The following is a 22,911-nucleotide window of genomic DNA, read 5'->3' as shown; positions in this document are numbered from 1 at the left end:
GAACTCCCAGTCCTCTGTTCTAAACACCTACACAAAATATTGCAGTTATAATGAGCCACGGGAAAAACTGGGATGGCAAAAAAAATCCATGTCCTCTCTCTTAGGAATGCAGTACATGATTAGAAGAAGTTATGCCTGCAAAGTTGATCAAATAAGTGAACATATATTGGGGATTTTTTAAGTTTCTAGTTGGATTTCTTTACAAGAAGCTACTTAATGATTTTACCTTTCCCACACCTGCTAAATTGGTGATGTAGTCCAACAGAAATCACTTTGCTGCAGCTCAGAGTCACTTGGTTTTAACGAGTTTCTGGAGGAACGGGGATGGGTTTTGCTGCCAGCCACCATTCAGCCTAGCAGCTCGGTGGAAGCACCAGGCTGAGGCCTGGGCTGTCCTCTCTGAAAGGGAGCAAGAGGCACCAGGGACAGACCAGGAAGGGAGCCAGCACTGAGACCCAGACCTACTTTCTCAGCCGAGTTACTGAAAACTTTTCTGTTTGAGAGCACGAACAGGCAGCAGCGTGCTCTGCTGAGGATAAAGGAAACAACCTGCTCTCTTCAGAGTAGAATAAAAGCCAGAGATCCCTTTCAACCCATGTTCACTCTTTGATCCTAAAGAATTAAATTGTAGGTAACTACTGTTTAGGGAGGAACCCACTGGACTGCAAATTTTTAGGACAAAATACTCAGTTCTCAACAGACAAAATCTGGTGCACAGACAGTGGGTGGTTGCCCCAGTAACACTACACCATGAAAGCCTTCACAATAGCAGTGACCCTCTCTGTGAAAAATAAAATGTCTTAAAACTATTTTGGGGACCTTAAAAAGCTGCAGGGAAGATTTCTCCTCATCCATCTGCACGACCCAGCAGCAAAAGCAAAAGCTCTGCTGGTCCCTGACTGCAGCACGTGCAGACTCAGAACTCCCCAGCGGGGCCTCTTCACGTCCTCACATATCGATGGTTCCTTTTTAATCAGCTGAACAGCTGAGAAGTGTTAAAAAAGGACCCAGAGCAGCCAAGTATGGGACATGATCAGTCTGATCTGTGTAACTCCACTTGAACAAGAACTCATCCTTGTGAGGGTAAGATGCAGAGACAATCTCAAAATCTAATCAAGAGAAACAATATTGCTTAATCAGTGGTGAATTTTCAATCAAAATTCAGGGTTCCCCTTAGTCAATGACATATTTGCATTCAAATCACAACCACACTTTAATGAAGACTTTTTACTTCCCTCTTTCAAAAGCTCATACTTAGCACAAGCTTATCTTTAAAAAATGGGAAGAGAAGTCAACAAGATGCAGTAATTAGGAGAGAATTGCAGGCTCTGACAGGAAAGAGGAGACTAAAGGCAAAGTTAACAGAATAATTTCCCAAGCTCAATAGTCATTGATAATTAATAGAGAGGGTTATCCAGGGATTCTTGTGCAACATCAATAAACTGGAGTCATTAGAGAGAAGAGACTGGAGATAATCAGCTAAAAGCCTTTAGGTGGATTTTGAAAGTTCAGAGGAGAAAGCACGTTAACTTTCTGAACTTCCAGATGAACTTCAGCGTCCTCTCCTGTCAGTGAAAGCTGCAGAGGGAGGCAGCAGAGCACATGTGAACTGGAGACTGAAGAGCTGCCGAAATCTGTCTGGAATGGCCAAAAGCCAGAGCTGCCTGGCATCACGGCTGGCATCAGGCTGGCATCACGGGGCTGCTGTGGTGCCTCCCTGCAGAGCCTGTGTGCTGCCAGCCCGGGAGGGCAGCTGGAGCTGGGCAGGAGCACTGGGCAGGAGCACTGGGCAGCACTGGGCAGCACTGGGCAGCACAGAGCTCAGGAAACGAGCAGCAGGGAGCGTTTGCAGGTAGGACTCAGACAAACCCTCCAAACCCTCCAAACCAGGATCTCCTGTCTCAGCAGGGCTCAGCTGTGCCCAGCTGGGAGAGCTGGCTGCCCTGGCTGCAGCGCTTGGCACCGAGCTCTGAGGCTGCCAGGGTGGGTGCAAAGCTCCTCTCTGGCGCAGGACAGCGAGCCCAGCACAGCTCAGCCTCACAAACAAACTCACAAACTGAGGGAGGGATGAAGGAGAGCCCCAGCACCCTGAGAAACCTCCCTCATTCCTGTCACTCGGCCCAGCGTGCTTGAAGAACAGCATTGCCTAACAGGGAGCACCAGACTTGGTCAGCTGCTGTCCACTGGGGAGGCAAACCAAAATTTACTGCTGCTTAAGTCTCCTCTCATTAAGGACCTCAATTAGCTGATTTGTGAGAACAATCACAGTACAACTGCTGAAATCAATAAGCACATTTCAGAGCAGACAGATAGATTGTATTTTCTCACCCAGCTTCCACTTACAGAGGCCAAATGATGCTATCACTGGAAAATCTTATAAACCCTCAGAGCTCCATAGCCAGAATCCAGTTAGAAGCTAAATGCTTCTCTTCATTTAGCCTCTTGCCTTGCCAGGGAAAGACTGTGGTATGTTTCTTAGCCTCTTATAAAGGGCTGCCATTGAACAGAGTGGGTTTAAGAGATTCTGATTAAAGCCATTCATCTCAGATGAAATGGAACAGAATCAAAATCAAACCCTGGGAATAACACAGTTATGGAAGATAATGCATATCAGGCAGAAATTAGGATCCCTGCACACAGCAGCCTGAAAAGTCTAAAGTCATACCTGGCAGGTGCCCACTTCTGTAAGGTCTAATTCATTGCAGCAAGGAGAAGAAAGGCAAGCAAACTGTAAGCAAACTGAACAAGACCTCAAGACCTTCCTCCTCATCCTCAATCCATGAGGAATACACCCTAATTCAGGAATTAATCTCATGTTCATGAGTGCCATTTTTTCCCTTGCAAAGAGAAGTCCCGGGGCTTCTTTTGGCTGACTATGGCTGAGCTACGTCTCCATAACTTGAATTTGCAGGGCTGGAGTGGCGGCAGCAGCCAGCTCCTGCAGGGGGAGAAGGTGTGCACAGCTTGGGCTGTACCTGTGGAACGGAATATTCACAGTGATCAGTGACAATGCAGCGTCTGGAGTTCCTTAGGGGTGGGTCCTTACTGCTCAGCCCCTGGGTGAATATAGCACCTGTGCAGGGCAGCAGCACGATCTTCCCCGACTCCCTTCCATTCCTTATTTACATGTGAGCTAACACACTTGTAAATGCAATTCCTTGCATGTTCTCTAGCAGTTCTAGACAGCATTTGGGAGGGGGATACTGCAGCTGGCAGCTCCGAAGTCCTTGCAGCACGGCCTCAGGCTGAGCCTTGTGCTGCTGTGAAAGGCACTCTGCCTGGAGCACTGCCTCGGCTCCTGCACCCTCAGGAAATGCTGGAGGTGGGAGAGGAACAGGTTTCCATGCAGAAAGATCGTTCCCAGCTGAATGTTCAGCAACCACAGAATGAATTAATGAATGAAATGACATTTCTGTACCAGGGCTGCATTTCTAGGAAAGCACCAGTACCATGGGCTGTGCAGCAGCTCCTGGCCAAGCCCTCCCTGCAGCCTTGCTGACCCTGGCACCCTGCCTGGCAGCACCCAGAGAGGCTCCCAGCAGCTGGGTTCAGAGTGAATGGAGCTGCACCTGAAGGTCTGAGGCTGTGCTCTGAGCTGGAAGTGGCACAGCAGCAAATTCCTGGGCGCAGCCTCTGAATAATGGATGGTAAAAGCCAGCAATGTCCTCGAACACAGCAGGCACAGTCCCCTCGTGCCCCCAGAGCCCTGGCATGCCTGGCAGCCCCAGCCCTGCCCGGCTCTGGCAGCGGGGTGTGGGTGCAGGGCACCCCGAGCAGCCCCTGTGCCAACCCAGAGCTGACAGCTCCAGAACGGGTGGGCAGGGCTTCGATCCCTTCTGGGCTGCCCCTGAGGCTCCGCGGGACCCCTGCAGACCCCTGCCCACCCCAGGTCAGATTCCAGAGCCCAGCAACGTTTGTGATGCCAAGCAAAGCCGAGCCAGGCTGGGCAGCAGCTCAGCACAGGGTGACCTCTGCTCAGGCCTCTGCCTGCCTCGGCAGGACAAGTCAAGCATGGGTGAGAGCCAGCCTAACTGTTAAAGGGAAGGGAAAAATTCACCTGCTCAGCTCTGCCCAGCTGAGCAAAGCCTGGATCTGCCTTCATGCAAGACAGCCCCTGCAAGCTGAGCCATGATATTTATGTAAGAGAGCCATAAATATCTGCAGTTTTTCTCAGTTTTGTTATTAAAAAGGGGGGAAACATCACAGACCACTGATCTGATAGAGTGATAAAATCCAGAAAACTACAAGGTCAATTAAAACAGTGCAAACTCAGGAGTTTATGAGCTGCTCAGTGCAGTGGAACAGGGAGAGCAATAAAACAATTTCTGCTTGAGTGGACTGCCCACCCAAACACCATGACTGTAGCTCTGCACAGTTACACAGCACAGAGTGATCAGCTTCATCTGTCAGTTAAAGCTTGAGGGTACCAGCCAAACTAATGGTTTTCCAAGCCTGAACTGGAAAAAAAAAAAAATCTAGTTTCTTAATACATGCCAAGAGAAGGATGAAAAAAGAAAGCTTTTCAATCATTACATAGACACATCTATTTCTTCCTACTCAGACAGGACTCCTCTAGTTTTGTTCTAGACCTAATTAGATTTTAAATGAGATTCCAGCACCTCTAATAGCTTATTCTGATTGTTCTTTTTATATCATACAGGCACTGAATATTCATTGTGTTCATATGATTAAGTACCAAATCAATAGATATGACTAGTGGACCTGTTAGAACTCATGCTTTGCTTTATAAATAAAAAGAAAGAAGTCCTATCTGATGTAGAGTTCAGCCTCCCTCTTTGAAGAGTGGCTGTGACTGACATGGCTGGTGATCACAAAGAAAATGGGGGAGAATGAGTAATTTAATGAAACTGCTGAATTTAGGATTAAAGTAACCAGAAGGGACTGTTACAATACGGAATGAGTTTCCAAGGCTTTACCATGGAAAAAGAGCAATGTGACTTGAAACAAATGCAAAGGGTCACTGCTCCTAAAGCAGCAAATCCTGGAATCTGTGCCCTGGAAATGGGTGCCTGGTAGCAGGAAGGGAAGGACACAGCTGATCCCAAGTCAGCTGTGCTTATGGAAAACAAGTCAGTAGAGAAAAGAGAAAAAGTGTTTCTCCAAGTGCAAATCACGCTAAGGCCAAGAAAACTCTCCGTGTGTGCCCAGGACAAGAGTCTGTCAGCCAGGACACCAGGGTGCTCCTGCTGGCACTGAAAGGCTCCTCAGCCTCCTTCCTCCACAGGGGAGCTGCAGCTCCCATACAGCTCCCGTGCAGCTCCCCTGCAGCTCCCGTGCAGCCCCTGCACAGCAGCAGCAGAGCTCTGCCGAGGCTGCCTGGGCAGAGTTAATTAGCTGGTGGCTCTGCTGGCCTGTCAGCCCCGCTCCCAGCCAGGGCCTATATTGCGTTTCAGGTGTGTTCGCAGCTTCCCTTGACCCAACATCAGCAACAACAGCTGGATTTCTGCAAGGGTTTTGTCCACAGTAAACCCAGCACCTGGAGTTTCCCTGCGCTGGTTGCAATGCACATTTTTCCTTGTCCACAGACCACAGCTACAGCTTCTGTCGCCTCTACTCCCACCGTGGCTTCTGCACTGTGAGACTTTCATTTTTTTCACCCCTTTGGGATCACAGATCCCACCTGACAAATTTTCATGCCTGTTTTACTAAAATATTGTAAATTTTATTTTAAAAACAATTGGAAGCTCTGTCTCCTACTTGGAGTAGGCAAAAATGCGTTCATTTCTTTTGTTACTGAAAGTGATGAACTGAAAGTGCCCTCCAAGATTTGTGAGAAGGAAATTGTCTCATGTTTGCACAATGCCCTGCAGAAGTTGGACCTGATCTACAAATCAGATCATTACAGCATGAGTCACCACAGGAATAAATGCAATTTAAGGTGGCTTGATTGCAAAAATCAAATTAACATAAGCACTCTGGATTTTATTGAATGCCAAAGGACATTCCAGCATCAAGGGAAACATGGCACAGGAAATCTTGTCAGACACACGCTTTAAATCACCTGCAAAAAGTTAACCAAAGTCTTATTGCAAACCTGTGAGGAGGATTTATGCAGCCTAAAATGAGCTAGGTACCCCAGAGGGAAGGTTCTGGACTATTTTTCACTGCTGCCCTGGCACTGAGGGCGATGTGAGTGCTGTGAGTCAGCGCTCCCAGAGCCCCCGTGCTCGGCACACGGAGCCTGGCGAGCTTCCCAACCCTCCTGCTGCCAGGGGGAACTGCTGCCCCTGCTCGGCATTGCCCCGAGCTGGGGTGGAGGGGCTGCTGGGGGAGCCAGCCCTGCCCAGGACAGGGGCTGAGCCTGAGCCCGCTGGGAGAGCTCTGCACACCGCGAGGAAAGGATCCCGTGCCTCTGGGATGGCGTGGGCAGAGCGATCAGCTGGCTGGAAATCACTTGCAGCAAGCCACCCCGAGTCATCCAGAGCCACAGTCCAGCTCATGGCCTGAGCTCAGGGGGTGCTTGCCCCCCAAAATCCACCCGGGCATCCCGAGGGGCTGAGCACTCCTGCCAGCCCATGGCCGGAGCTCCTGGCTGCCCCTGCTGCAGCACCTTCCCCTGCCAGGGCCACAGCTGCACAGAACTGCCAGGCAGTGCTTCATCTCCTCCCTTTCCACAGCCTAGAGAGCCACAGCAACACGGGGAGGAAAACAAGATTTCTCCACAAGGAAAAGAAACCAGGAGAAAAGAACCAACATCAGGGTCTTCTGGGCAACTGCATGAGGCACACACACCCGAAACACAAAAACCACAGGTTTTGTGGGGAATTGACACCTCTCCCAAAGGGCAGAACCACATCAGCCACAGAACCACAGCCAGTCCTGCAAGATCCGAACCAGCCCATGAAAGCAAGGACTCCCAAAGCCACTTTCCTCCCTCGGTGCTGCTCCCAGCAATGACACTGTGGGATATGGCACCCCTCACTGCAGCTCCTGAGTGCCACAGCCTGCCCTGGGACATCGCTGCTCCTGCAGGAGCTGCAGGCACGTCCTGGTCCTGCAGGATCCCAGGGATCATCTGGCTCCTGCCCCAGCTCCTGACTAACTGCCTGTAAGGTGCTGTTCCCTCCCAGAACCTTTCTCTGGTTTTCCACGGTTCCTGGGGGATTCTCTCAGCCCATCCAGCCCTGCTGTCCCCTCTGGCAGCCCAGGCCCGTTTCTGGGCTGCTCCTGAGGTGCACTCCTCTTGCAGAGGGGGTTTGGGAGGAGCTGGGCTAGGCGGGCACCGTGTCCCCGAGCCCCAGGGCTGGGCACAGCCCCCTCACCCGGGGCTGCCCTCGGTGCCCCCTCCAGCTGCCGCTTTGCTCTGCGTGTTCCAGCACAAAACAAAAGCTTTGCTCTTATGGATGAGCCTGACACCCCAGGAAGGATAGTAATTACATACCAAATCCTGTTGCAACTCCCACTGATGCCTCTATTTCTGGAAAATGCTTAGCCCTGTTGCTTAATTCCCTGTCTTCCAGACCACTTAGAGTGTGAAATTATAACTACACAAGGTACTTTTAACCAGAGATCTGCACTGTGCCTCGCTTTAGATGGTGAAAACCAGCACAATTTCATTTTCTCCTCAGTTTATATCAGTGGAGAATCTGGCCTATTAATGTTATGTTAAATTATGCTTTCATCAGCTTTTAACTTTCATGCCGTGTTCAAGTTGCTCCTGCTGTTAAACGCTTTGGAGATGCTGATACAACCAGGATCCTGTGAGTCACCTCTTCTGCAAGGAATGAAAACTGGAAATCAGCTGGGGGAGGAACACACAAGGAGACAGGGAGGGGTGGAGAAGGACAGGGGGAGAGGTGACAACTCTGTGGGGATAACATACCAAACAAAAAAGAAAATTGCACTGCCTGCTACCCTAAGAAGAGTTAAGCAAGAGAGACTGAGGTTGGATTAGATACTGTTCATCTTTCTTCTGACTTCTGTTAAATTAACATGGTCTGATTATCACTTTAAGCAACAAGAGTACTAAACACATTGAACCTTAGGACAATGGAGCATCTTGCACACTTGCATCTTTGTGGGTAAAAAAATTTCCTTTTAAGTCTGTCAGGGTTTTCTAATTACACCTCCCAAACCTGTCACTTGAGTGCTTAGGGAAATTATCCCTTTAAAGCAGGAGTTTGTATTTGCAGAAAAGGCTGAATTTGTTTCCAGCAGCTCTGATATTTGCCAGGGTAAAGTTTAATGACATTGGGTGTTGAACAAGGAACACCTTCCTGTCTTTTGCGTGTGCTGATTATAAATGGGATGTCTCCAGAGCTGTTTGCCTCAGTCGTTTCATTTCAGAGTATTCTCCTGAAAAGCTGCCTGGTGTTGCTGCAGGACAGGCAGGGACCCCTGCAGCACCCCCAGAGAGCCCAGGGCTGCTGGAGCTGGGTGCAGGAGCTGCCGGGCTGTCCCCTGTGCCAGCACCTTTCTGCAAGGGGCACAGGGCAGGAGCAGCTCCAGCCTCACCTGCAGCCAGGTGAGAGCAGCACCCGGGCTCAGCAGAGCTGCTCAGGCTCCCTCGACAGCCAAGGGCTGAAGGCACAGGCTGCATGGCCTCCAAAACTGCAGATTTATTCCTGCAGTGCCGAGGAAATGAGATTTTAACTCAAGCTGGACAGGATGAATCCCAGCCCCATTTCCAAGGCATCCCTGCTGGAGCAAGGCAGCTTCTGACCTGGGGTTTGTTCTTGACCTGCCCGTGAGTGTGCAGAGTGCAGTGGCAGAAAGCACACTGAACAGAGTGACAGCTCCCAGACGGCTGCTTCATCCTCCCTGACCTCTCCTTCCTGGAAATCTTTTGGGCTGCAGGGCAGCCTGGCTGCTGACCATGGCCAGGAATAGGCACTTATCTCTGCAGGGCTGCTCTCCCTGTCCCTGGAGGTGGCCTGGGGCCAGCACGGCCGCTCCTTCTGCACAGGCCAGTCTGCTTATCAGAGTAATGCTCTGCCCTAACAAGTCCTGGAAATTTCATTTCAGTTTGATTTAGATACTGTGCTTTCTCCTTTCCGACTGTGAAAGGTTGGATGGGGGTTGTGATGGTGCCTCTTCCACAGACCTGTGTTGTAGAGGAGAAGTAAATAAGCCCCATCCACACAAGGATGCTGCACTCCCTTTCCTCCCGTGGTTTCCAGCAAGCAGGGAGGGCAGAGGGGGACAGCAGAGCACGGGCTGTGGGTGGCAGCTGCTCCCCTGATCCACTTTGTTTCCACATTTGCAGTCCTGCTCTTTGGCTAAACCCCATCTTTCCTCTGCTTCCCTGCGGGAAGGGAGATAAGAGATTGCCTCTGTCCCTTTGTTATCTCCCTGCTGGCTGTGCTGAGCCCGCTGGCTCTCCGCTGGGCTGGGCACTGCCAGGGCAGGCAGAGGGGCTGCCTCTCCACTCACCTCCTGCCCGTGCTCTTCCCAGTTGCCAAAACCAGTTTGCTGGGGTTTTTCACTCTCAGCGGGTACCACTGAGTGTCAGAAATTGAGCGCTTTGCTCCTTTGGTGGGTTTGTATCTGCGCTGGGGTTACAAATGCAATCCCTGTTCTGTGACCACACGTCACTGCACAAGTAGTAATACATAACTGTGCTGTGAGAGGGCTTTCCCTGACATGTGAAATTTATTTATTTATTGGTAGAAATCAAAACAAACCACTTTGAAGTGGAAATATTATTGTGCCCTTTAGATTTTACTTTGATGAAGCCTACAATACTATTCCTGTTAACCATCTGTTTAAACCTTAATTAAATGGTGTTGCCACATGAAAAGCAATCACATAATCCTCTATAATACAAGGTTCTGTAATTGTTCCAAAATAGAAATACTAAGTTTTAAAAATTATGTCTCCTCTATCACCAGGACTTGCTGGGGTTGTAAGTTACTTTTAATTTTATTTGAGGAAGTACAAGTTGTAATGACTCTTTGTGTGTTTATTATAAAATATTTCTGTGTTGCAAAGAGATCTGCAAATATGAATTGCTTTTTCTTTGATAAGTGAGTGGTTTCAAATTACTATATATTTTTTTAAGTCTTAGCAGAAGTGATACTCCACAACTGGACCATCTCCTTCTGCTTTTCCCAAATGCCAGCATTCTTCACCCCATGCAGTGGCTAACAGAGAAAGAGCCTGGAAAGGCTCATCCAAAGGGACAAAGACTATTCCCAGTCCTCTTACTCCACCTGCTTAAGCAGCTTCCTCCCACAAGGACTCATATTTAGGGACTTTCTCAGCAGAGGTGCACAGAAAACATTTTGAATAACTCAAAATAGGCTTCCAGTCTCTGGGGATGGAAGTAATTTGATTCTCAGCCTCTTCTTCAGAAACTGCAGCACAGAAATTTGAAGCCAACGTTAAAGACAGAGCTTACCGATTTAAGTGGTTTTGACTCCAGGTTTTATCTGCTTTTCTAGAAGTACCCCCAGGCAGAAAGGTTATTCCTTTATTCCACGGGAGAAGAAACAACATATCATTACCCTTCCTTCCATTTGTTTCCTGGAAATAATTTATGCCAGTGAGTCACCACCTGCGAGCTTAATATAATCACACAATTTGCCACTTGGCCTTTTCCAAACAAAACTCAACTTTGTGCAACAACAAATCTGAAATACATTCTCGTCTCTATAAAAAAGCCCCCAGCTTTCTGAAGCCAAGCCAAAGTTATCTCTATTTGTCCTCCTCCTCTTCCAGGATTCTCATTTGAGGCTAACTTAAGAATTTTGAGTCAAACCTTGCTCTCACTTACACCCACCTAGAAACACTCCACCACGCCACAGCCTTGGCCAAAGCAGCAGGGCTCACAAAAGGAAAACCTGGGAGTTCTTGGTCTGGGGACTCGGCCGTGGCACACCGTGTGTGAGCTGGCCCTGGGGAGCAGGGAGGGAGAAAAGCACCTGAGAGCAGAACTGTCCCTCCCCACAGCCCCTGTGTGTCCCCAGGCCACAGGGCTCCTGTTGGACAGTGCCTGCTCTCCCTGGCAGCACCCAAGCCCAGGGCTCCTTCTGCTAAACAGAAGCAATTCTGTGGCATTTGCCTGAGGGATGCCGAGACAAACCGCGAGATGCCTCTGTGAAGAACACAGCTGCAGGGAAACCCCTGACAGCTGCATGTTGCTGCCTTCTGCAGCAGCGGAGCAACAAAACGAGGAGACCTCTCCCTCCCAGCTGCTCTGGGGGTGCTGTTTGCAGCCCAGAAATCTCCCAGCAGCGTCAGAAGGGAGCAAAGCATGGCCCATCTCCGGTCCCACCACCGTGCAGAGCTCCTCTCCACGTGCACAGGGAGCAATTCCTGCCTCCAGAGAGACTCAGCAGTGAGGATGGCCTCCGAGCCTCTGGCGAGCAAAGGCCAGGCAAGGAGGCTGTGCCAGGCCCTGAGTGAGCAGGCTGATGTCCCTGGTCCTGCAGAGCAGCTCCTGGCACAGCCAGGACGGGTCCCTGCGGGTCCTGTGCCTCCTGCTGCCCTGAGGAGGTGCAGACACAGCCGGGGCGAGCAGGAGCGAGCTTTTCTGCCTCAGCTGTGCCAGCCTGGGCGAGCAGGAGCGAGCTTTTCTGCCTCAGCTCTGCGTGCAGGTGGAGGTTTGCACCCAGCATGACAACGTGCATGCTGAATTTCCACACCAAAAAGTAGCTGTTTGATGGAAACTGGAACTGCTGACAGCAGTGGCAATAAAAAGCCATCTTAGTCACTGAAATCACACACTGGCAGGCTCAGATCCTCACACTGAGCAAAGCAACCATGACTTGGAGCTTGCAATGGAAGCAACTCTGCTTCCTGGAATGGATTCATTTTCTTCCTGGGATTAAGTCAGCACCCAGAACATGTGCTAGAAAAAGTCCAGTTTATGAGAACAAAGTGGTCACTTAGTAACACAGGATAATACTGTAACCCTGCTTTAAAGTGCATTTCTAAATGGAACCACTACAGTTGAGCCTTCAGAAAATGCAATATTTTCTCACTACAATGCCCTGGAATCACTGAGTTAACTTCAGCCATTATTGATATTCCAGTCCCATGCACACCAGCCTGTTCAAGCTGGCCTGGCACAAATTTTGAAGCATCATGCCCGAGCCAGGCTAGGGAAAAACACCCACTCCCCCCAGAGCTGCCCTGACAGCCAGGCAGCCACAGCGCTGTCTCAGCTGTCCCTGCTGCAATGCTGATCCCTCAACCTTGATGGTACATGGAATATGATTAAAAAAAAAAAAAACAAAACCAACATACTGGTGTTTACAGAAAACCCTCTCCTCAAGGCATTGCTAAAACATCCAGACCTTAAGGACACTTTTAGGTCTAGGAAAAGCAGGGAAAATGTGTATTTTCAGCTGCAATAACCACAGCTGCACTGCAGAGCGCACCGCCAGCGCCCTCGGAGCAACAACGGGCTTGGGGCACTGCTCCCCACGTGAAACACACCTGAAACACACCTGAAACACACCTGAAACACACCTGAAACACACCCGAAACACACCCGAAACACCTGCTGGGACACTGCTCCCCACCTGAAACCCCTGCTGGGGCATTCCTCCTCACCTGCTGCCTCCAGGGATGCCCGTCCTGGCAGCAGGCTCAGAGCAAAGGAAAAGTCATTTGGAAAAGCCTGTAATTAGCCCTGGAACGTTTTGGTACAGGATATTCTGACAGCCAGCCACACAGAGAGGCTGACAGAGAGCTCAGGTAAAACATGAGTGCATCTCCACTGCAGCACCACGAGCTGCCCTAAGGGCAAAGGCCACCCAGGAATGCCTGAGCCAAAAGAGCTGAGAAGAGGAAGGGGAAAATGAAGAAGGGGAAAATGTGAATTTATAGACAAGTTAATTCTTTTATTTTTTTAAAGATCTTCAGGTAGTGACTTGGAATTGCCTTTGCTGTGAATTTCTTTTTTTTTGTACACTGACCCAGGGCAGACACTGAACACACGGCTTAGTTGTAATGAGGATTTGTTTGAAGACACTAAACAAGAAATTCTCATCATTATGAAACTGCTTCCATTCTGACACAGAGACAGCTTGCCTGAGACTTACCTCATAGAAAATGTAAGATTTATCAGCTGGGTTTGATCAGTATTTTCTGTTCTCATTACACACTGTAATCATGTGTGCAGATGCAATTCTAGCTGTGACAAACACTATTCAGACAAACACTAAAAAGGAAAATTTTCTAATAATTTTCATAATGGTTTCTAAAAAGCAGAAGCAAGAGAGACAGTGATGGAGAGGCTGGGATAAGTAGGGGAAGTCTGGCTGGTCTCCAGGACAGCATCCCAGTGTGTCTGTCACAGTCCACACTGCACGTGCAGACAGACAAGGCTGCTGCCATCAGAGGGTTAAAAATCAGCGGGGCTGGCTAAAAGTGAAAAAAAATAATTCTCTCAAATAATAGTTACCAATTGGGATATTTAACATCCTTCCTCCCTCGTTTAAAAGAAATAAATAAAGCAGAGAAGCACGGCTGCCATGCTGCAAAGGCTCTGGTGAGGCAGGGGCGGGCAGAGGATGGAGCAGATCAATCTGCATCCCATTATCTCACCGGGAGGACTTGAAGGGACTACAGAACATTTCCATTAATCTTGTGTGCCACTGCTCCAAGTCACCCCAAACCACACCAGGACAAGATGAATCCAGGGACCAGAGGGGAGGGGAGATGGGCCAGATCCCACAGCCAGGTGTGGGAAGGGAAGGAGACTCAGTTCCCATGCCAGGTTCTCCCAAAGGTTTGCTGTGAGTGACGAAGGGGGCTGATGGATGAGAAAAGCACCTCTGGCTGCCCACCCTTCTGCAGGGCCAGGAGTCAGCCCTGGCTGGGCACAGCATCTCACCTTGCTGATTTAGCTGGCCACAGCCACAGCAGGTTTTGTTTTACAGCCACACTGAGGTCTGGGTGCTGTCAGCATCAGTGCAGCCCCTGGGAGGATGGGCTTGGCTGGGTCAGCAGGGCAGCATTTGGCCCCTCAATCCACAACAACACTAAACCTCAGCAGCATGAGCTACCGCTGCCCCAATTAAAAATAAATCAATCTGCACACACAGCCCCCAAAAATGAACTAACTGTGCCCCCTGGGCTGCATCCTGACTAAACCTGCCACGCTTTCAACACACAGTCTGCCTCTTTGTCTGCAGCTGCCACAGTGTGAACTGCCCCAGGTTTGTGCCTCAAGCCTTGCTTCTATCCCTGTGCCCTTGGCATTAGCACAGAGACGTAGGAAAGGTAGCAGTATTTGAGCTTTTTCAACCAGAAAATTTCTAGCTGTCCTAATTTGGGGCTGTGGGTAGTCAGCAGGAGGAGGTAGGAACAAAAAAAAAAAAAAAAAAGAAAAAAAGCCCAAACAACCCAGTGGAAGAGTGCTACCCCATAAAACAACGCCTGTGTGATGCTTTCAGTTCAAATCCAGTCTGACATTAATACTTGTTTTTACTTCCCTAGAGGAAGCCAACATGCTGAGGGCTCACTGTATAATACAAATTTGGAGGTTTGTTCGTCAAGCTGGGTTGGACTTATAATGGGCCAGAAAACTGGCACAAGTAGTGAGCTGTAAATGTTTAACTCCAGTAATGTCAGGCCCCAGTGGCAAAGGCACCAAGGAGTCGCCTGGCCCAGAGACACCCAGGCTGTCCTGTACAGACGCTCTTGAAGGAAATGAGAGGAGTCAGAAACAAGCACACATGAAAGCAGGTTCCGATTCCTGGCATCATTTCACATCCCCAGCATTACAGGCTGGGGCTCTCTCCAGAATTCCTGCCATGTCCTTGCTGCTGGGGAGCTGAGCAGCATTTCATAAGCCACTTATTCAGGTAATGCTGTCCTCCTTTGTTGTGGAAAAGTTCTGGAAGGGAAGTCTCAGCACCCCTACACACACAGCCCCTGGCACTCTCCCCAGCTGCCCCCCAGCCTGCCCACGGGCAGTTTTTGTCCCCTCTTGACTATGAGGAACTCTATGGAGACACCCCAAAATGACCAGGCACCAGCTGCTCAGAGCTGGCCCGTGTGGGATCTCAGCACGTTCATTTCTACGGCATAAAATGCACCAAAGGCAAAAACTCATCATTTTTTGTTACAACTTGGATTTTCCTTTCTGGGGATTTTTTATCAGTAAAACCACAATTTTTAGTATTGACATGAAATCCAGACACAAGCCACAGTGAAGACAAAAGATCACAAGAATATGGCTTTCCTCATTCACTTGAAAGCAATGCAAAAGCACCAGTGGTAAAGTTTTCCACATCATTCCACTGGCACAATTAGCCAAAGTTTTAATGCTCCTCATTAACAGAAAGCAACAAACAGCTCATATGGAAATTGTACTCTAAGAGCTGCAAAATTAAGTTAAATCCGAATAACACTCTAACAAACAACTTCAAAAATCATGTTCATCCTTGCCACTGAAATAATTACTGCACCAACCAATGGGAAACTCCTTCCCCTCAGTAACCATGGAAATATTTAAAGGTTGCCAGAGCCCTGCAATTATGGATTTCCCAATAGTTCCCCTTGTGATGTGGGAACTCAGTGTATTGCACACGGAAAATCAGGGCTTCCTGCCACTGTGTGAAAATGCACTTTAATTATCAAACAGAAAGTGATAGCTGATCAAAGACAGAAACCAGAATCACTCAAAATCAATATAAGACTGCCACCAGCTTGTAGGATGGGTGTTATCTGCCTTGTTAGAATCACACAGAGCCACACACTGTGTCTATTAAAGGTTGTGAAGCCAGGCAATCCAATTCTTGTGAGTGCAAAGCTCTCAAGGTTCTGGATTTGGGCGAGGCTGTGGCAGCAGTGCCTCTGTGCAGCCCATCAGACCTTGCTGGAGCAGGCTCGGGGCAGGAGGCTCCAGCAAGACCCCTTGGGCCCTGCCCAGCTGTTGGGGCTGCTCCCCTGGGCACAGGGCATGGAGGAGAACGCCCCGAGGATGGCATGGGGACTGTGGGAGCTCCCAGGTGACAGGAGGTGACACCTGTGACCAGCACGGAGCCCCCAGCCTGTCCAGGGGAGCGCAGCCCGTGCCGGGCTCCTGCTCCTCATTTCCCCACCTCTCTGGTGCTCCCCTTCCTCTCTGGCACACACTGCCTCCAAGGCTCTTCTCCCATATCAAACCTCTCTCCTTCGTGGTCCCTGGTGCCGGCACATCCCCACCCTCTGGGCCCTGCAAGTGCCACCGTCTGCTTCAGATTCAGCCTCTCCACCCCCACATCAGCTCCTGCCACCAGCAAGCCTGGAAAAGCCACACAGGATCCCTTATTCCATCCAGAGAGAACCTTCAGAGGAAAACCCTGCCTTCCCTTTCAAGCAGCTTCACCTCCCCAGCACACAGAGCTCAGCCTCACAAAGGCAGCCCTCCCTCCCTCTGCTGCACGAGCAGGCTCCACACATTCTCGCAAGGAGATGATCAAACCAGGACTAACACAGGCACCTGACAAAAGAGGGTGCTGGAGGAGTCTGCTGCCATCAGAGGAGCAGCCCAGCCTCCCCAGTGCTGCACAGAGGAGAGGAGCTCCCCACCAGCTCAGCTCTCCCTGGCAGCACCGACCTAGCTCCAAAGCCTCCGTGGGGCACACGTGGTTTCTCAGCATTAAAATCTCCATCAGGCTCAGCAGCTGCTTTAGAAAGCAATGCCAATCTATGTATTATTTATCTTTGACACTTCAGATCGCTGGAGTTAAAAGCACTTCCCTCAATTTCCTCTTTTTTCTTGTGCTCCTATCATTATTCCTGGATCACTTTAAGTCTAATGGACTCTGCATGTGCCAAGTGAAAAAAAATCTCAAGCATGCTTGATATAAAAGTTGCCTCTCTGTCTTTATAGGAAACCATTGTTCCACAAATCCTTTAAGTGCTGGACTTTCTATCTCTAGGAATATTTCTGGAGGCAATAGTGCTGCATGTTAGGCAGTACATACAAGCAGCATTGATCCTCCAGCTGACAGTCCAATCTCTTTCCCAGCTTCCCTCCCCACAAAAAGCTCCTCAAACGTGACAGTGCTGAGTTACACAACAAAGGGAGAGCGCACACCTCCACAGAGGCATCTCTTCCCTTTCCTGCACAGCTTGCAGTGCCTGAGCCCTGCCTCTGACAGGTGTAAATCAGACTTGAGGGACCCCTGCCCCTGCACAGCCAGCACTTCAGTCACTGTTTCAGCCTTTTCCCCAAAAAGAACACACCAAACCCTTTCTGTCCCAAAGCTAATTCACTGTCTGGCTGATGTTCTTCTAAAACTTCAGAGGTGTATATCAAAGTCACCCTTGAGGGAATCTGCTTGTGAAGTGACCTTGCTGGTCTTTTTACTTTTTGTTGAGTCACCAGGAGACCCCCTTGGCCAGCACCAGCTTCTGCCCCCACAGGAAAGCACCACAAAGTTCACAGTTCCCATTTGTTCCCTGGGACACTAGAGACATGAGACACAAAAGGGTGAGCTGGTCAAGAGCTCTTCTTGCTCCACGATGTCCCCGACTTCACAACAAGGCTTCTCCTGGGGACAAACCTCGCAGAGACGAGGGAAACACGTGATTTGATATGGCAGCACATTCCCCAGGGCTTCCTAAGGGCTAGGATTGTCCAGAAGCTAAATCCTCCTGGAACCACTAAACACAGACCACCAGAGTTTGGAAACTTGGTGGATGCTGACTTACTTCATCTACTGTCTGGTCAAATCTTTCTGGACATCAGCAGATTGATAAGATGCTTGCCAGCAGTGTTATTCCATAAAATGTCCTGGAAACATGAAAATCCTAGGTTTCCTGCTGAAGTGAGATGGTCTCTGAATGTGCAGTGTCCTACACAGAGCAGCTCAGCCCTCAGCCTGCAGCTCTCACACCGTTGTTTGTGTTCATACTCCAGGAAATGAAAAGACTTTCGTGCTTGACAGGAAACAGTGATTAGAGAGCTGAAAGCAGCAGGGCTTGTAAATGTGGAATTAAACCTTTATTGAATTTGAGATTATTTTGCAGTAGGAAATCGCACAGGTCTTTCATTTAACGTGCTGATTACAGGTGACTCACCTTTCCAGACAAATCAGGGTTTAATCAAATTATGACAGCCTAAAGCAACAACATTGCTGAGCTGAAAATGTGGAAGAGGCTGTAAGGGACAGACCCAGTGCAGCATCTCCCACGGCACACAGTGACCTCACAGTTACCTGCTCATCCACCCTCTCAGGGTTATGGTCCAAAACCTGGATCCACTTAGAAATAACATAAATATGGCAAGTATTCCAAGAGAATAAATAAATAAATACATACCACACCTACTGCCTATCTCAAAGCTCTCTTTACACAAGCAGGAAAGGGGGCTTTGATGGTTTAAGTACAAGCACCTACTGCATTGCCATTACAATGCCACTGATTATGTGGGTAAAGAAACCCTGAGCACAGATAATTACATAATTACATAAAGTAACATTCCACAATGGGACTAGGAATGAATTCTTACACTGGATTGGTATTTAAGCCTTCAGGACCACAGGTACTTTTGTGTAAGCACCCGAATCCTCCCTTTGTTTCAGCAGGACAACTCGCAGGCTTTATAGGAAGCCTGTTGTGAAGGGTTTGCTTGCTTCAGTCCCAGCAAGTGTCACTTTAGTGCCGAGATCCCTCAAGTGGCCCGAGTGCCCTGGGCTGCAGTGCTGCCGTGCCTGTGCCAGCCCTGCTGGCACCTGGCAATCCCAGGCTGCTGCCACTGCCAGCACCCTGACAGGCGGTGCCGAGGCTGCCCAGCAGCGTGCTGAGCACCCAGACACAGGGACTGCCTGGGACAAAGCAGAAAGCCCTGCTCTCCTGCTCTCCTGCCAGGCTGCAGGCTCTTTGGCACGCTGCAGCCTCAGCAGCACGCTCTCCTGCCCGGAATGCAGCGCCAGCAGCTGAGCTGCAGCTCCACTCCTGCAGCCCTGCAGGTGCTTTGCTCTGGATCCTCATTCACACACATTCACACACATTTCTAAGTCAGATTTCCAGTTCTGATCCGCTACAAATACTCCTCTCCCACCAAAGCCACACGGTACAACTCGGGATGTACAATTAGTAAAAGAAGGAAATAGTTTTTCATGTTATATAAAAGAGAGAGAAAAGGAGTTTTCCTCAAAAGCATGGAAGGGACTAAGCCTGATAAAATTGAATCTAGAAGTAAACAAGTAAGCAAAATCTTGGGTACCAGTTCCCTGAAGACAAGGTAATGGGACTGCATAAAACTCATTCAAAGTGAATCAAAAACTGAAATAACATATTTCATTTAGTCTTGTACAGGAACACAGCCAAGTGTCACCAACTGCTGTGCCAGTAAGTTCTTTGAGAGGGTACACTGGCTACCAAGAATTCTTATTTTTCCCCTTTTCTTTTATCGACAGGGATCCTGGGCCTCGGGACAGCTGCAGAAGGGCAGATTTGGAGATAAAGTGTCATCTTGCTCTGACATCCTGTCACCAGTCCTTGGCGGCTGAAGGTGGTTGGGTCTTGCAGGATCCCACTTTGCAGCCATACAGTGGGACAGAGGAGCTCAGCCCTGGAAACAGCCTCAAGGGATTCTGCTGCTCCACAAACAGGAAAACACAACTGGCTCTTTGCATGAGCCTGGGTCCAGGAGCATAAGGGCAGATTTCTCCATGGGACTGACCCAATGAGCCCAGCAGAGCTAGAGCAGGAGCAGCCAGGAGCTACAAAGGGATGATGTGTACATCCGTTTCTTGGCTTAAAATAACATTTGAATCTTTCTGTGTTTTAGAATGATTGCTAAAGTTGTGGGGTTTGGATTTACTGGCAGTTTTATTTGCCTGTAGCAATATACCATTTAAAGACCAAGCTGTAAAGAAATGTATAAAAAAGCCCTTCTAGAATGTAAGGTAATTGGAAAAGCAATGTTCTCCTTACCAAGAAATAATTTTACAAATGGAACCCATATTTCTGTAAATAAACATCTGCCTTCTCATTAGCTTCACATCAACCTATACTGAAATATACATCAGAGGAGTCTGTCAAAGCAGTCACAAAGGAAAAGCAAGAGCAGAGTTTAAAAACAAAGCCTTCAAAAATCGTTATGCTTTTCAAGTCCAAGCAGTAAATAGGACAGAATGACAGGAGAATTGGCAACAGAATCTCACCACTTAAAAAAAAAATAAATTTTAAACATAAACCTTTTGTTTGGCCAACTGTCCACAAGTGGTTTGCAGGGAAAAGAGATAGACATGAGATTCTGACACACTGTAAAATCACATCCCTAAAAAACGCAATCAGGAGTCCCAAACCAACTGTCAGCCAGCAAACGAGCCCAGCAGACATGGCTGGGGGACCACAGAGCAGCCCGGGCTCCAAATGTTTTCCTTTCTGCTTCTTAGAGCAAAGCATGAGTCTGGCTTCTAAAAGAGCACAGGATCAATACCAAAGAGAACATAATTAGAAGATATTAAAAAAAAAAAGATAAAAGAGTAGTGCTTGGAAGCAGAGCACAGTCTGTCCTTGCCAAGCAGGACTGCGAGTCGCTGCTGGGCCTGGTGGCAGCAGGTGACATTTCTGACATCCGTGTCTCGCTCCATGGGGCTCATGGCAGGGCACGGAGAGGGGCTGGCTCCGTCCCAGCCTGGAGATGAAGGAACACTCTTCTCACAGGGCTGATGTCCCTGCTCTGTGACATCCACATCCCTCCTGGCAATTCCCCTATCGCTGCTGGAGTTCCCTCCTACCCAGGATCCTACTTTCCCTCTGGATGCTGGCTGGGGATCTCTGGAGCATGGTCAGATACACACTGCAATTTACACTAGGGGGAACTACTCCCCCTTAAGAATCAGATGGGAGGATATGGGGGATGCTCTGCTCTGCTTTCCAGGAAAAATGGCTTTTGGTGATCTGCCCCCACAGTGCCCCAAGCAGTTCCCTCTGGGTGGAAAAGCTTGCCAGAATAAACAGAGTGCTCCAGTCTGCTCCAAGAGGGACAGAGCACGAGCTCTGAAGGACTGCTCTGATGTCTGACATTCTGCATGGCCTGGCTGGGAGAGACCAGCACTGAACTGAAAGGTCTGCCCGAGTTAAAAACAAAACTAATTTTAAAAAGCACCCAAACCTTCCCTCTCTAGCCCCAGCTATTCAGAGCTTTCCTCATACAGCCCTGCCCACGGTGAAGGGGCTCGTGAAGAAGCCCTGGGGAGAGGAGCTGCTCCACTCCAAGGTGCAAAGCACAGCAGAGCTCAGCCCAGCCCCGTGCACGCTCCTTGGGGCTGGAGAGCAGCTCCAGGCACAGCCAGAGGAGCAGCTGGCAGCCTCCTGCTGTCCCATGGGGTCCCTGTCCCACGGGGTCCCTGTCCCACGGGGTCCCTGTCCCACAAGGTCCCTGTCCTATGGAGTCCCTGTCCCACGGGGTCACTGTCCCACGGGGTCACTGTCCCACGGGGTCCCTGTCCCACGGGGTCCCTGTCCTATGGGGTCACTGTCCCATGGGGTCCCTGTCCCACGGCGTCCCTGTCCTATGGGGTCCCTGTCCCACGGGGTCCCTGTCCTTTGGGATCACTGTCCCACGGGGTCCCTGTCCCAGAGGGTCACTGTCCTATGGGGTCTCTGTGCCACGGGGTCCCAGCTCAGCAAACTGCAGGGAAAAATCCCAACTTCTCTTCTGAGCAGCATGTGCAGGTGGCTGTCAGACAGAAAGGAGGTTCATCCTGGGACGTGCTCTCCAAGATTGCTGCTCCTTTCCTCACAAACAACTATGGAATAAACACATTTCTCCTCCCTATATTTTTCCCCCTACTTGGAAGAAAAAGCAGAAAGGCTTTTGCAATAGAAAGAGTTCCTTCCCATTTTAGCAGCCCAATTTTTTAAATAAGAATGTTTCATGCTTATTTACCCTTTGGTGATCCTTTAGCAGCTGCTCTGTCTGTCCCTTGCTGCACTCACAGATCCCCTTCCATGAGTCCTGCTACACAATTTTTAGCTAGTGAGCTAAAACAGTTTTCCAATACCACACAAATTTGCCTTATTTTAATACTGTATTTACTTCCTTTGATTGCCACTGCTTATATTCTTTAAATTATCATTTTTTATGAGCTCTGTGCTGGCTCACAAAGGCTCAAACTCCACTTGGGGATGCACTGTTCGAGAGGAAGAGCAAACTTCAGCCCCACAGAGCATCAGGAGGGGATGAATCATTGCACATACCAAAAATCAAAAACACAGCTCACATAAGACTCACAAGTGATGCATAAAAGATGGAGTTCAAATCCAAAATTGACTAAGTAATTTGTGTTGACGCAGTGTAGTGAGAGCAATCTGTTGCAGAGAAAGAAAGCAACAAAGCTCAGAGAATACTGGGGTGGTCTGAGCCAGGAGGGGAAGGAATGGCCACCCAAAGCCATCATCAATCCCATCTCCTGGAGCACCCCAGGGCTGAATTTATTCCTGCCAGCAGAGACAGCTTAGGCAACAAGCAGCTGTGGGAGACACTCGGTGTGCAGCATGCCCGATTACCTGGGAATTCAGCAAGGCCAGCTATGCTGCTTAATCCTCTTTGCTGAATATTTTAAACGTTTAAACTGACTGGAGACCAAAAGCAGAAACAGCAAACCAATGAGCTTTCCTTCCTTAGGCCTAACCAAGGAATGAACAATATTTTTCTCACCTGGAAGATCAAGAACAGGATGCTTGGGAGTCCTGGTGGCAACTGGAAGCTGTGGAGAGCCTGGCCCCAGGCTCTGTGCTTCAGCTTTTCACAGATCTCCAGATGAAGCTGATGTTTTCCCACCAGGTGGTTTCATTAGTCCAGGCAGATTAAGCACAGCTTTGCAGAGTTACAACTGGAGAACTTGCAACTTGTCCAGGGTGAAATGTCACAGCACACCTGGAATCACCACTGCAGATGTGCATCTTCCTGCAAGCTGTTCCTGGCAAGGAGGTGATGGACAAAGCAAAAAGTGAAACCTCTTGTGCTGCTCGTGGCCAGCAATACATTTT

At 49.2% G+C, this 22,911-nt stretch overlaps 1 long non-coding RNA gene across 1 annotated transcript in view; it reads right to left on the bottom strand.

The window, feature by feature from the left end:
• LOC110476876 (uncharacterized) overlaps positions 1-22,911 on the bottom strand; it is a 113,270-nt gene that overhangs the window by 11,925 nt on the left and 78,434 nt on the right. Inside the window, exon 11 of the long non-coding RNA XR_013340781.1 lies at positions 22,580-22,841. This is a non-coding gene — a long non-coding RNA (uncharacterized LOC110476876). The remainder of the gene's footprint in view (positions 1-22,579; positions 22,842-22,911) is intronic.

The sequence above is a fragment of the Lonchura striata genome, chromosome 14 (assembly GCF_046129695.1).
Source record: "Lonchura striata isolate bLonStr1 chromosome 14, bLonStr1.mat, whole genome shotgun sequence".
NCBI lineage: Eukaryota > Metazoa > Chordata > Aves > Passeriformes > Estrildidae > Lonchura > Lonchura striata.
This window is presented reverse-complemented; position numbering and strand designations above follow the sequence as displayed.